At 46.9% G+C, this 12,533-nt stretch overlaps 1 protein-coding gene across 1 annotated transcript in view; it reads left to right on the top strand.

Annotated features, from left to right (window-relative positions):
* Positions 1-12,533, top strand: part of Mip (Myoinhibiting peptide precursor) — a 581,927-nt gene that overhangs the window by 177,916 nt on the left and 391,478 nt on the right. The gene's annotated exons all lie outside the window — the stretch shown is intronic.

Below are 12,533 nucleotides of genomic sequence, written 5' to 3'. Positions count from 1 at the left end.
TGGAGCTTGAAGCACTTTACGTGGCCAAAATTAAACCGGAACCTTCCATTATGGCGTTCCACGCAGAGTTTCTGTTTAACAGGGAAAATCCGGCATTAAGGTAATGTTAATTACCTGTTTTCTGCGTCTACAGTACTAAAGGACGGACACATACTGTGCTATCGCGGATTAGAGGATAGACGAGAACTAAGTGTGGGATTCCTCATTAATTTAGGATATAGCTGGCAACGCAGAGGAGTTCTACAGTATTAACGAGAGGGTAGCAGCTATAGTATTTAGGCTGAATAGGAGGTACAAGCTGAAAGTGGTGCAGGCCTACGCACCCACATCCAGCCATGATGACCAGACCGTTGAAAGTTTCTATGAGGACGTAGAATCGGCAATGAATAAAGTAAAATCGCAGTACACTGTACTGATGGGCGACTTCAATGCGAAGGTGGGCAAGAAGCAGGCTGATGACCACGCGGTAGGTGACTATGGGATAGGCTCTAGAAATAGCAGGGGAGAGTTATTAGTCGAATTCGCGGATAGAAATAATTTACGGATCATGAATACCTTCTTCCGCAAACGAGAAAACAGGAAGTGGACCTGGAAGAGCCCCAATGGTGAGATTAAAAATGAAATCGACTTCATACTATGCGCTAAACCTGACATCATTCAGGATGTGGCCGTCCTCGGAAAGGTGCGTTGTAGCGACCACAGAATGGTAAGGTCTAGAATTAGCTTAGACTTGAAGAGGGAACGGAAGAAGCTAGTGAAGAAGACCATTAACGAGTTAGCCGTAAGAGGGAAAGCAGAGGAGTTTAGGATAGCGCTGCAAAACAGATATTCGGCTTTAACTGAGGAAGATAATCTTGATGTTCATTCAATGCACAATACTATGACGTCAATAATTACGGAGTGCGCAGTAGAAGTAGGCGATAGGACAGTTCGAAAGGATACCGGGAAGCTATCTCAGGTGACGAAAGATCTGATTAGGAAGCGCCAAAACATGAGAGCATCTAACCCTACCGATAGAATAGAACTAACGGAGCTATCAAAGTTAATAAATAAGCGCAAGGTAGCCGACATAAGGAAGTTTAATATGGAGAGAATCGAGCATGCTATAAAGAACGGAGGTAGCCTAAAAACAGTGAAGAGGAAACTAGGCATAGGTAAAACCAGATGTATGCATTAAGAGACAAGCAGGGCAATGTCATTAGCAATATGGATAAGATAGTTAACGTAGCCGAAGAGTTCTACACAGACCTGTACAGTAGCCAATGTAATCAGAGCGTTAATGAGAAAGACAGCAGTGCACAGCAATGTGTCATCCCGCCAGTAACGAAAGATGAAGTAAAGAAAGCCTTAGAAGCAATGAAAAGGGGAAAAGCAGCTGGGGAGGATCAGGTAACAGCAGATCTGTTGAAGGATGGAGGGGACATCGTGCTAGAAAAACTAGCCACCCTGTATACGCAATGCCTTATGACCTCGACTGTGCCAGAAGCTTGGAAGAATGCAAACATTATCTTAATTCATAAGAAGGGAGACTCCAAAGACTTGAAAAATTACAGGCGGATCAGCTTACTATCCGTTGCCTACAAAGTATTTACTAAGGTAATCGCTAATAGAGTCAGGGCAACGTTAGACTTCAATCAACCAAATGATCAGGCAGGCTTTCGTAAAGGATATTCCACAATAGATCATATTCACACTATCAATCAGGTGATAGAGAAATGAGCAGAATATAACCAACCTCTATATATAGCTTTCATTGATTACGAGAAAGCATTCGACTCAGTGGAAACCTAAGCAGTCATACAGGCATTGCGTAATCAGGGGGTAGAAGAGCCTTATGTCAAAATACTGGAAGTTATATATAGCAACTGCACAACCACTATAGTCCTCCCTAAAGTCAGCAATAAAATTCCAATAAGGAAGGCGTCAAGCAAGGAGACACGATCTCGCCAATGCTGTTCACCGCATGTTTACAGGAGGTATTTCGAGGCCTGAATTGGGAACAGTTGGTAATAAGAATAAATGGAGAATACCTAAATAATCTGCGATTTGCTGATGACATTGCCTTGCTGAGTCACTCAGGAGGTGAACTGCAAATCATGATCAATGAGTTAGACAGGCAGAGCAGATCGATGGGTCTAAAAATTGACATGCAGAAAACCAAGGTAATGTTCAACAGCCTAGCAAGGGAACAACAGTTCACAATTGGCAGCGAGAGCCTAGAAATTGTGAAGGAATACATCTACTTAGGGCAGGTAGTGACAGCTGATCCGGATCATGAGAGGGAGATAACTAGAAGGATAAGAATGGGGTGGAGCGCATATGGCAAATTCTCGCAGATCATGAGTGTCACTGATGCGGATCATGACAGGGAGATAACTAGAAGGATAAGAATGGGGTGGAGCGCATATGGCAAATTCTCGCAGATCATGAGTGGCAGTTTACCAATTTCCCTCAAGAGGAAAGTGTACAACAGCATAATCTTACCGGTACTCACCTACGGGGAAGAAACGTGGAGGCTAACGAAAAGAGTTCAGCTTAAGTTAAGGACAACGCAGCGAGCCATGGAAAGGAAAATGATAGGTGTAACGTTAAGAGATCCGAAGCGGGCAGAGTGGGTGAGGGAACAAACGCGGGTAAACGACATCCTAGTCGAAATCAAGAGAAAGAAATGGGCTTGGGCAGGGCATGTAATGCGAAGGCAAGATAACCGCTGGTCCTTAAGGGTAACGGAGTGGATTCCAAGAGAAAGTAAGCGGAGCAGGAAGCGGCAGAAGGTTAGGTGGGCGGATGAGATTGAGAAGTTTGCAGGCAAAGGGTGGATGCAGCTGGCAAAGGATAGGGTTAATTGGAGAGACATGGGAGAGGCCTTTGCCCTGCAGTGGGTGTAGTAAGGCTGATGATGATGATGATGATGATTATGATGATGATGAATTACCTGTTTTCTACTGCCATCTCACGCAGCCCGCACAGAGCCTGCTGCTGAGACTCAACGAGCGCGGATGGCAGGAAGGATTTTGTTTTTTCCTAGTAGAAAAGCATGGCTGCCGAGAGGCTAGCTGAAACAGTTCTTTCCCCTTTCGCCGGTTTAGCCCCTGCAGGCTGCCTGTCCACCAGCACACGCGATAGCGCTAAGGCCGCCGCGTTCTGCAGAAAATCCGTCGTCGTCGTTGTAAACGAAAAATACCCGGCTACGTGGGCCACTGTCACAAAAATCAGCGCACATTCGCAAAAGCCAGATCGGCGTGAAAGGCATCACGCCCACGCGCGCCGTCGACGATTCCAGAAGCTTGGAGAATATTCCACTCATTGCCGACGGAGAGCACTTAACCTCGAGCGTGTTGAGTGATGCCCTCTTCATTTGGCTCGCATGTGGCGGCGCCGGGTCTCAAAGACGCGACTCGAGCTTTCCAAAAGCCTCTCTTTTCACGTCTGACTAATGGCTATGCGCGCCCTGCGACATAATGAGAGAGCAGCTGTGCGCATGGTACTGTGTGTATGTGCGCGCCTGCTTTCGCACGAAGCTTACATGCACCCTCTATATAAAGGACGTGTGACACAGCCGGTGCCGTAGGTTAGGCTTCGGAGAAGCGCGCCCGCATGGCTCCTGGATCGACACCCAGATAGGGAGCAGCGATGCAGCGCGCACCAGCTTTAGGGATCGACGCCCCGTCGTGATCCTATCGGCGATCAAAGTGTTTTTCTCTCTCCGCTATTAGGCCGCTTCAGGTGCAATATGTTTCTTGTATTGTAACTTATCCTTAGACTTCTTACTCTGCATGTCCGGTGTTTGTGAATAACATTCTACGTTTTACTACAAGTGATTAGAAATCCCCCTGTATCGTCTATTTGCTCTGTAATGTTTGTTTAGTTTGTGAAGCTTTGTCTCCGACCGACTCTCTGGTTTGCTACCGGTGAAAACTAGGCAGCAACAACCCCCCTTTTGTGACTTGGTAGCTGGTTTCTGGCTGAGCTTGTCAGTGATTCGAGGGCATCTTCTCTGAGACCGAGACCGCCACCCTTACACCCTCTAAGGGCGTCTGAGAGTGAACTCAACCGGACTGTGAGCTATCTGACCCCGTCGGTGGCAGCAGCTGCCATAGCAGGAGTGTTATGATGACCGCCAGGGATGTAAAGGGGAGAATAATCAGTTAAGTATAGCAAAGCAGAAGTTGATGGATATTCGTGGTGAGATACAGCGCCTCTTCTTCCTCTGGTGCTGTGCTGTTTTTCAACACGAATCACCAATTCTGAATATATGGACCTTCAGTATAACAGCCTGAGGGGCAAGTTGGTGCATGATGAAATGAACGGCTGCGCAAATCAGGACACAGACAAGAAAGAGACACCACGTGCGCACTACCAACTGTTTATTCTATGGAAAGGTGGCATATTTAAACAGTTCCGCTCAAGCATGATACTCATCCCATTATCACTTCGAGCCCAGCACGTGGTATGAAAAGCCGCTACATCAGGTTAACAGACTATATACTGCAGATTAGACTAACAGATAACTTTGATCAAAGGAATAAAAAAAAAACGAAACAAATGGGTCATCTCTTAGCAAAAGCAGTGTCAAACAATCGTAGCAACAGCAGAGTCATACAGGAGAAGCAAAAGCAGTCATACACCAAAAAACAAAATATAAAAAGTAAAAAACAATAACAATCGTAGCAAAAGCAGGGTCAAACATATGAAGCAAAAACAGTCAGAAAAAGAAAGATAAAACCAATAAAACAATTAACAACCCACCTAAACAAACAGCAGACGGCCGCTAGAAATGCTAGGCTGAAAAGTAGCACAGAACATAACGTCACAAAAAACTGTCTAGGAAGGACGCTGAATTGACGCTCCCCAGCACAGTGGAAAGAATCTTATCCGCGTTTAGACAACAAGGAAAAGGACTGGCTTTTACTCACGAACTTCCGGACAACAACAGCTTGCAGTTTTTAGATATTAATATCGTGTTTTCTGATGGGCGAGTGTGCTGGATGTATTCCCCCCGAGCAAAAAAGGAACTGCTTCCGTACGCATCAGCGCGCTCAAAGACAGTAAAAAGGGCTATCGCTTCTCTTTGCCTCGAGTCTGCACTGCTTAAGTCCTGTGCTCACATGGCTGAAGCTAGCTTCAACCATCAGATCGAAAGGCTTCAAATGGCTGGCTTCCCGTGTTCTGTCGTTTTTAGCGTAGCAGAGACCCTCCTTCAAAAAATGAAAGGCAAGAAGAAAAAAATACCTTGCTAAGCCGGGATCAAGAAGACCACCAGTGGTCCCCTATATACACCGAGTGGCGCACAGTGTTAAGAAGGTTGCCGGCCGGTTCGACGTGCCTGTCGTTTTCTCCGCGCCAAAAATGCTGAGCGGGTTATGCTCGCGGATCGGCCAGAAGAAGAAAGCCCTGTGTGAAAAGAGGCACGGCAAGCAATTCGTTTCCTGTGCTAACGGAGTGGTTTATGAAATCCCACCGACGTGTGGAAGGGTCTATATAGGCCAGACGAGTCGCTGCATTAACGACAGGGCACGGGAGCATGAGAAAACGTTAGAAAGCGGAGGCGGGTCAAATTTGCCTCCCCATTGTGGAGACTGCAAGTGTGAGCCGGTGCTTAACGGAATAAGGATTCTGGGCAGGAGTAGCGATCAGGTGGCGCGTGAAATACTTGAGGCCTTAATGATAAAAAAGAAAGAAAGCACATGTGTCAGCGACGCCTCGGTATTCCTCCGTAGAAATGAAGTTTCCTTCCTAGACAGCTTTTGTGACGTCATGTTCTGTTCTGTGCTACTTTTCAGCCTAGCATTTCTAGCGGCCGCCTGCTGTTTGTTTAGGTGGGTTGTTCATTGTTTTATTGGTTTTATCTTTCTTTTTCTGACTGCTTTTGTTTCATATGTTTGACTCTGCTTTTGCTACGATTGGTATTGGTTTTTTACTTTTTATATTTTTTTTTGGTTTCTGACTGCTTTTGCTTCCCCTGTATGACTCTGCTGTTGCTACGATTGTTTGACACTGCTTTTGCTAAACGATGGCCCAGCAACGTCATATACATATGGCGGCGCTCAAGTGTCCCCTCCAATTTTTGACAGAAGGGACACCGCAGCCTTCGTTCGCCTGAAGCCCCGCGAAAGCAGGGGCGTGACGTCACTTCGGCCAGTGACCAACAACGGGTGGACTAAATGGCCCCACAGCCGTTGTAATGTACCTGCCCTGCCATCGGAGCGACCTCTGGCAGCGCCTTCAGGGTCGCCACCGCTGCATCGCGCCAGGGAGAGTCGAGCAGTACAGGATGTGGACGCAGCCCCGTTCCGAAAACAGTGGTCGACCGACTTAAGGGTGCACTGCCACGCAGAGGCTGTTTATTTCTCTGCGGGGTCGGGAAACACGGCTCGCGAGCCCCCGAGTGTCACCGAGGACTCGGCCAAGTTATGGAGGCACTATCGGGTCACTCGAGGCCGTCTCTATGGAAAGCCTCTTCAGCGGCAGCCTCCTTCAACCCTAGTGTTTATTCCGGCTTAACTTCTTGCTCCTTGACGGCGGCGCCTTGAGTCTGAAAGAGCAAAGCAACCAATAATATTCAAAGACGTCGTGATACGGCACTGGCACGGCATGCCTGTTGCAGCTCGCCTGAAATTTAGTGATGAAGTTGATGAGGATGATTATAGATTTTTATGGCGCAAGAGCATCTATGGCCATACAGCGCCATGGCAGAAGGCATTTTCGACTTCACAAGGCGGCGTAAAAGACCCATTCCAAAACACTTCACCCTAAATAAGCCGAGCACAAGACCAAGGAAAAGCTTGTACCCATTGTATCACCGATGGGTACCCGGCGACACTGGAAATCGAACCCCGCACCTCCCGCGTGCAAGGCGGATGCTCGACCACTCGACCACCGCTGCGGTCCAGTGGTGAAGTTAAGCGTAGGGCTAATTTCGCGCCGTTTTCTAATTACCTTTTTCCAAATATAATGCACTACGGCTGCAGTTTTAGTTCCTTGCAAACAGTTGTTCCAAGCCGATTGTTGTGGGATCAAACCCGACAGCTGTCAGCGCTTCGAGCAACTATCCAAATGCGGTGACATGCTGAAAGCGACATAGTGGCATGCCACTCCTATCGCGCACATCCTTCTGGTCGCTAGGAACCGTAACATATTGCCGCGAAGCTTTGTAATGTTTATTTGTTCGGGTTCAACGCCGCCGCAACGCGGTTTTTCGCTCTGTTTGTGATGCAAGACACGACCAGATTTATCTCGAAGGATCGCGGCCAGGGTGTAGTGACTCTGCGTTGTTCGACACTTGTGGTTATTTTGTACGCAGCACCTCGAAAGTCCGTTGTCCGCTTTAAATTGTGCACGGCCGAAACCGGCTGACGACCGCCAAGCACGCTTTTTGCGGACACACATGATGTGGGCATGCCCTCCAAATCCACACCACACCCCCACTCCACCCGAGAGGACGGTCCTGGTCGGCTGCTAAACCAACGAGCCCTGGACTGGCAAAAGCCCAGGCCGCCGCGGACGCCACAGGGGTCCCTTAGGGACCCCTCCTAGTGGTTGTGAGGGCCGGGCCCTTCAGGTCCGGTCCAACCAATACCTTTCTGTAAATAGTACAAATGAATGTTTTTGACCACCACCACCACTTTTTTGCTAAGCCGCCGAGTCATTCAGTTCTTTGCGGGCGCAAGTCAGCCTAAATAAATAGTTTTTGTTTAGAAGCCATTTTCGCTATCCTCCTGCTTGTCGGACCGCAGTCACCACTACGTGACATCTGGTGGAGGTGCGGGGTTCCGATCCCCGTACCTAAATATATCTCAATAATCAATATAGCGAGTGTTTAAACTCAAGTGAACCAAATTTTTAGAATAGGCCTTTTCAGGTATGCAGGCGGTTTCTGCTGCACAATATTACCTGCGTTGGTAGACATCCGAAAACACGTAAATCATGTTAAATATAGTTAACCGGTTAGCTAATTTCCAATAATTAACTTTTTAACTATAATAGTTAGGCTACTGGTTTCAATTAAAGATTTAAAGCCGGTCGTTAGTAGTAGCCATATCCGTTTCTGAAAATTCGAGAACGCGATTATGCTGGCGGCTTTCGCTCTGCGGTCGCTCTGCCGCTCTCCTCCCAGCGGAGGTTGCTTGCGCCGCTGCGGTGCCAGTGCAGCCCGAAGCTTCAGCGCTGATTTTTTGTGTTTACCCGTTAGCGAGATGTGTGGTCTCGCTGAAATAGTGGCTTGCAGTATGACCGATAGAATCCAATGAATTTGAACCAGTGGGGAGATCCTCTATGAGCCCACTTGGTCGTTGCGATCGGCTCGCATTTGTAGCTCGAGTGCTCAAGTGTTTGAAGTGGGTAACGCTTCGTCAGGGTACTCCTGAATTATCTTATACCGAATATTTCGGAATATCGCAGCTACGCACGCTCGGAATTCGTAGCTCGCAGCAACATCCAACCTCGGAGAATTTGGGACAGTGGCTTGACAAATCCATATCAGACTTGCTATATGTACACGTATGCAGGGTAGGCATGCAGATGAATAATTCGTAGCAATGCTTGATGCGTTATTGAACCCTGACTCATCGTTTCACTTGGTTTAATGGGGTTCAACGTCCCAAAATGATTCGGGCTATGAGGGATGCCTCTTCGTTTCGCGGACTTCTTACACATGGTTTGAGAAAATAGGATGCGAAGTGCGTGGACTCATCAGAGGCAGTTGGCCCGATGGCCTGCAAAACCCATCGCCAGTGGACACAACGGTCTCGCTGAAAGTCGCGCGATAACAAACTCGTTCACTACAAATTGCGTCTTCAATTACGGCGCCGTGCAGCGCTTACAGAGTGCCGTTTAGCCGCTGTGCGCCCGGTGTTGTGTCGCCTCACAAGGGAGCCTGGAAATCCGCGTTTAACAGATGGCACCAGAGCGCTTTAAAACTGTCGGCGCTAAAATTTATTTTGTGCTCTAGTCTATATACTACCACGGCTGCTGGACGCAAACCTTGTGTGTTGCTTATGAACCGGCCGTGATATTGCACTACTTCTTCTATCAGGAACTATGATGCTGAAATATGCCTTTTGTTTCTACGCAACGAAATATTGTCCCAGCTTGCAGTTTTTATGTAGGAATGCATTTAACGGCTGCATTTTCAACTACTATCTTTCGTCACAGTTTAATCCACCAAGGCTACAGGACATCCGTAGGTGCCATATAGTGAGGCTCAGAGGAGTATCGAAAATCCTCCCGTGTTTGTAGTCAGTATTTAGAATCGTCAAGTGAATCAGTACTAACTGCGAACAGTTTTTTAACTACTGCCTACAACAACGAAATTGCGAAGGCACAACATTTCCAGCCTGGGAGAGTTTCTAGCGCGCCGCCCCGGCGCCAAGGATTGCCACCGCCGCGAGGTACACAACCGTTCAGACAAGAATCGCGGTGGTGGCGCTAGCGAGGTGGGCGAAAATCGGGTACCTCGGGACCAATCAGCGCATGTGCGCTGGCTGCGAAAAATTCTGTACCCAATTAACCCGGCGGTCGTGCTTGAACTACCATTTTCGTTTTGGATATCTCACTCATCAGCTGTTGTGTTGCTAGGACGCTATGACCTCACGTAATGGCGTCGTCATTGGCGGAACCTATGTTTGCCCGACATAGTGAAGCCTGAAGCATAGTGAAGCCCCGAGGGGACGCACAACGTATGGATAAAATACTCGATAAAAATGGTCGATAGGAGAGCAAGATTAGAAAAACCAAAGTCAATAGAAAGTAAAAAAACAGTGCAATATAAAACATGAGTTGTTGTTTTCACCTTGTGCCGAAGGAGTGGTGTATGAAGTACCCTTCACACGCGGAAAGAGTTATATAGGCCAAACTGGTAAATGTATAAACACACGGCTACGCCAACATAACTCGTCGTTAAATGTGGCTCCTTCCTCTAATTTGGCCCTGCATTACAGAGACTGCGAACTTAACCATTCAAACCCGTTAGAAAAAAATGCATGTGTACCTCTGTTCAATAGTACAAAAATTCTGTATAGGCATTCCAATCAGCTAACAAAGGAATTATCTGAGGCATTTCATATTCACAAAAACTCCGACATGTGCGTCAGCACACCATCTGTTGCAATCCACGATTGTGAAATTCGGTATCTTAATTCAACAAAGTGATTTGTTTTGTCATTCTGAGGGTAGGCGCATGCGCTGCTGGCTGCCTTGTGTGAGCTACTTAACCTTATGTGTTTTTTCCAATAAACTTCAGTTGATAGTAGCGCTTGTCCTTCGTCTTCTTTCTCTTGGTGTCCTCCGTAGCAGCGCTTTCGAAAGGTTTTAAAAGGATAAAATACTGGGAAGCCGAAAAATCATATATCGCCGCTATTTCTAACGCCAAGCATGTTTCCACTCGGACCTGCCTAATATGCTCACCATCAACCCTAGAAGAGTTTGACCGTCTTTAAACCCGCATCATACGCTAGACATAACACACGCGGACGAATCAGGCGATTGCTATCACTGAGGCGGGGGGTTTACCATGCCAATATAGCCTCCTCATCTGTCTTTAGGAAAAAAAACTGAAAAGTAATTTCATACGCCACCTTCACCCGCCGCGGTGGCTCAGTGGTTAGGGCGCTCGACTACTGATCCGGATTTCCCGGGTTCGAACCCGACCGCGGCGGCTGCGTTTTTATGGAAGAAAAAACGCTAAGGCGCCCGTGTGCTGTGCGATGTCAGTGCACGTTAAAGATCCCCAGGTGGTCGAAATTACTCCGGAGCCCTCCACTACGGCACCTCTTCTTCCTTTCTTCTTTCACTCCCTCCTTTATCCCTTCCCTTACGGCGCGGTTCAGGTGTCCAACGATATATGAGACAGATACTGCGCCATTTCCTTTCCCCAAAAACCAATTATTATTATTACTATACGCCACCTTCAAAGATACATCATGCTATGCCACCAACGACTACTCGCAGGCAACTTTAAAAATAAGGAAACTGCTTTGGCAATCTTATAAGAGCGAAAAACGCCCCGGTGACAAAATAAAGCTCGTCTACAACAAACTGCATGTAAATAGCAACATTTATGCGTGGGACGAGCAGAACTGCCGGGTATTGCTGCACAAAGCAGCCCACATGTCCCAAGATTGACGAACAGATACCACCTCACGCATTGCGGAAAAACCACTTCGACTAATATGTTTGAATGCGCAAAGTTTGTGCAACAAGCAAGACCGACTCGAACACTTATTGCTCTGCTATTATACACACGTGGCGATTATATCTAAAAGTTGGCTTCATGCCGACATTCCTGATAGCTGCGCCGTACCGCCTTCATGCACATGCTTCAGAAAGGACCGCGCCACGAGGGATGGCGGAGTTGCGATTCTCGTGAATGCTAGCTGGCTTGTCTTCTATCTTATTGCACGATGTTTCCACTTATCATGAAGGCGTTTCGTGTAGGCTTATGTTCTCAGGCAACCAGATAATTATTGCTGGAATTTATAGGCCTCCCGGGGCGGGATCAGAATATCTACTGGAATTATATGATTACCTAGAAAAGTATTTAAATCAGAATATTATAATTGCAGGTGACTAATCTTCCCCACATTGATTGGGGCGCCATGAAGTTTAGCCATCTCAATGCGCGTAGTTCAGAAGTATTACTTGATATATTGTTGATGTATAATCTGGTCCAGACTGTAAGCACTCCTACACGCGTAACTTGTTCAGCTTCTTCAACTCTAGAGCTCATAAATTCCGCAGGCATAAAAAATTGCATTACTGAAGTTTACGAGGGAATTTCTGACCAAAAACTAGTCTATTTTACCTGCATGCTCCCACGCCAACTGCGAGCGTGCATGCCAACATTACAAACTGTGAAGCATTTTGACGCCGCAGACAACCCACGTGTTATGCATTTTCTTGAAGATGCCCTGTCATCGTTTTGTGAGGAGGACATAAATGCGTTGTGAGCGAGGTTTAAATACCTCTGCGATTACTGCGTACTAAACTTTGTACCGGAAAAAATAAAGAAACTAGATAGAACAAACCCTTGGTTAACCCGAGAACTAATTCAATTAAAACGAAAAATCAAGCGCTGCAGGAAGAAAAATAATTAAAATGCGTCTCTAATTACAGAATTAAGCGCCTCCCTCAGGCATGGGTTGCAAAAAGCAAGAGAAAGGTATTTTTCCGAGACACTTGGTCGTTTTGCAGCAGAGGTTCCTCTAAAATTCCGGCAGTACCTGTCCAATAAGGATAAAAAAAGTTAGAGCAAGTAACGGTTGACGGAGAAGTTGTCACGGACAAAAAGGAAATGGCAGACAGGTTCAACCTCCATTTCCAAAGCGTATTTTCCAGACCTGATACGAGGATTGATAACACGTCAGTCAGCGATGGCACAAGCAACATTACTATCTCTTTGGAAGGTGTTACCGAACTTCTATTGCGATTGGATCCAAAAAAGTCAGCCGGCCCTGATAATATTCCCTCTGCATTCTTAAAAAGCTATGCAGAAATTTTGGCAAGGTTTCTCGTCGTAATCTTTCAACAATCTGTAG

This window comes from Amblyomma americanum, chromosome 4 (genome assembly GCF_052857255.1).
Source record: "Amblyomma americanum isolate KBUSLIRL-KWMA chromosome 4, ASM5285725v1, whole genome shotgun sequence".
Lineage (NCBI taxonomy): Eukaryota > Metazoa > Arthropoda > Arachnida > Ixodida > Ixodidae > Amblyomma > Amblyomma americanum.
The sequence above is the reverse complement of the archived record's forward strand: the minus strand, read 5'-3'. Positions and strand labels throughout refer to the sequence as shown.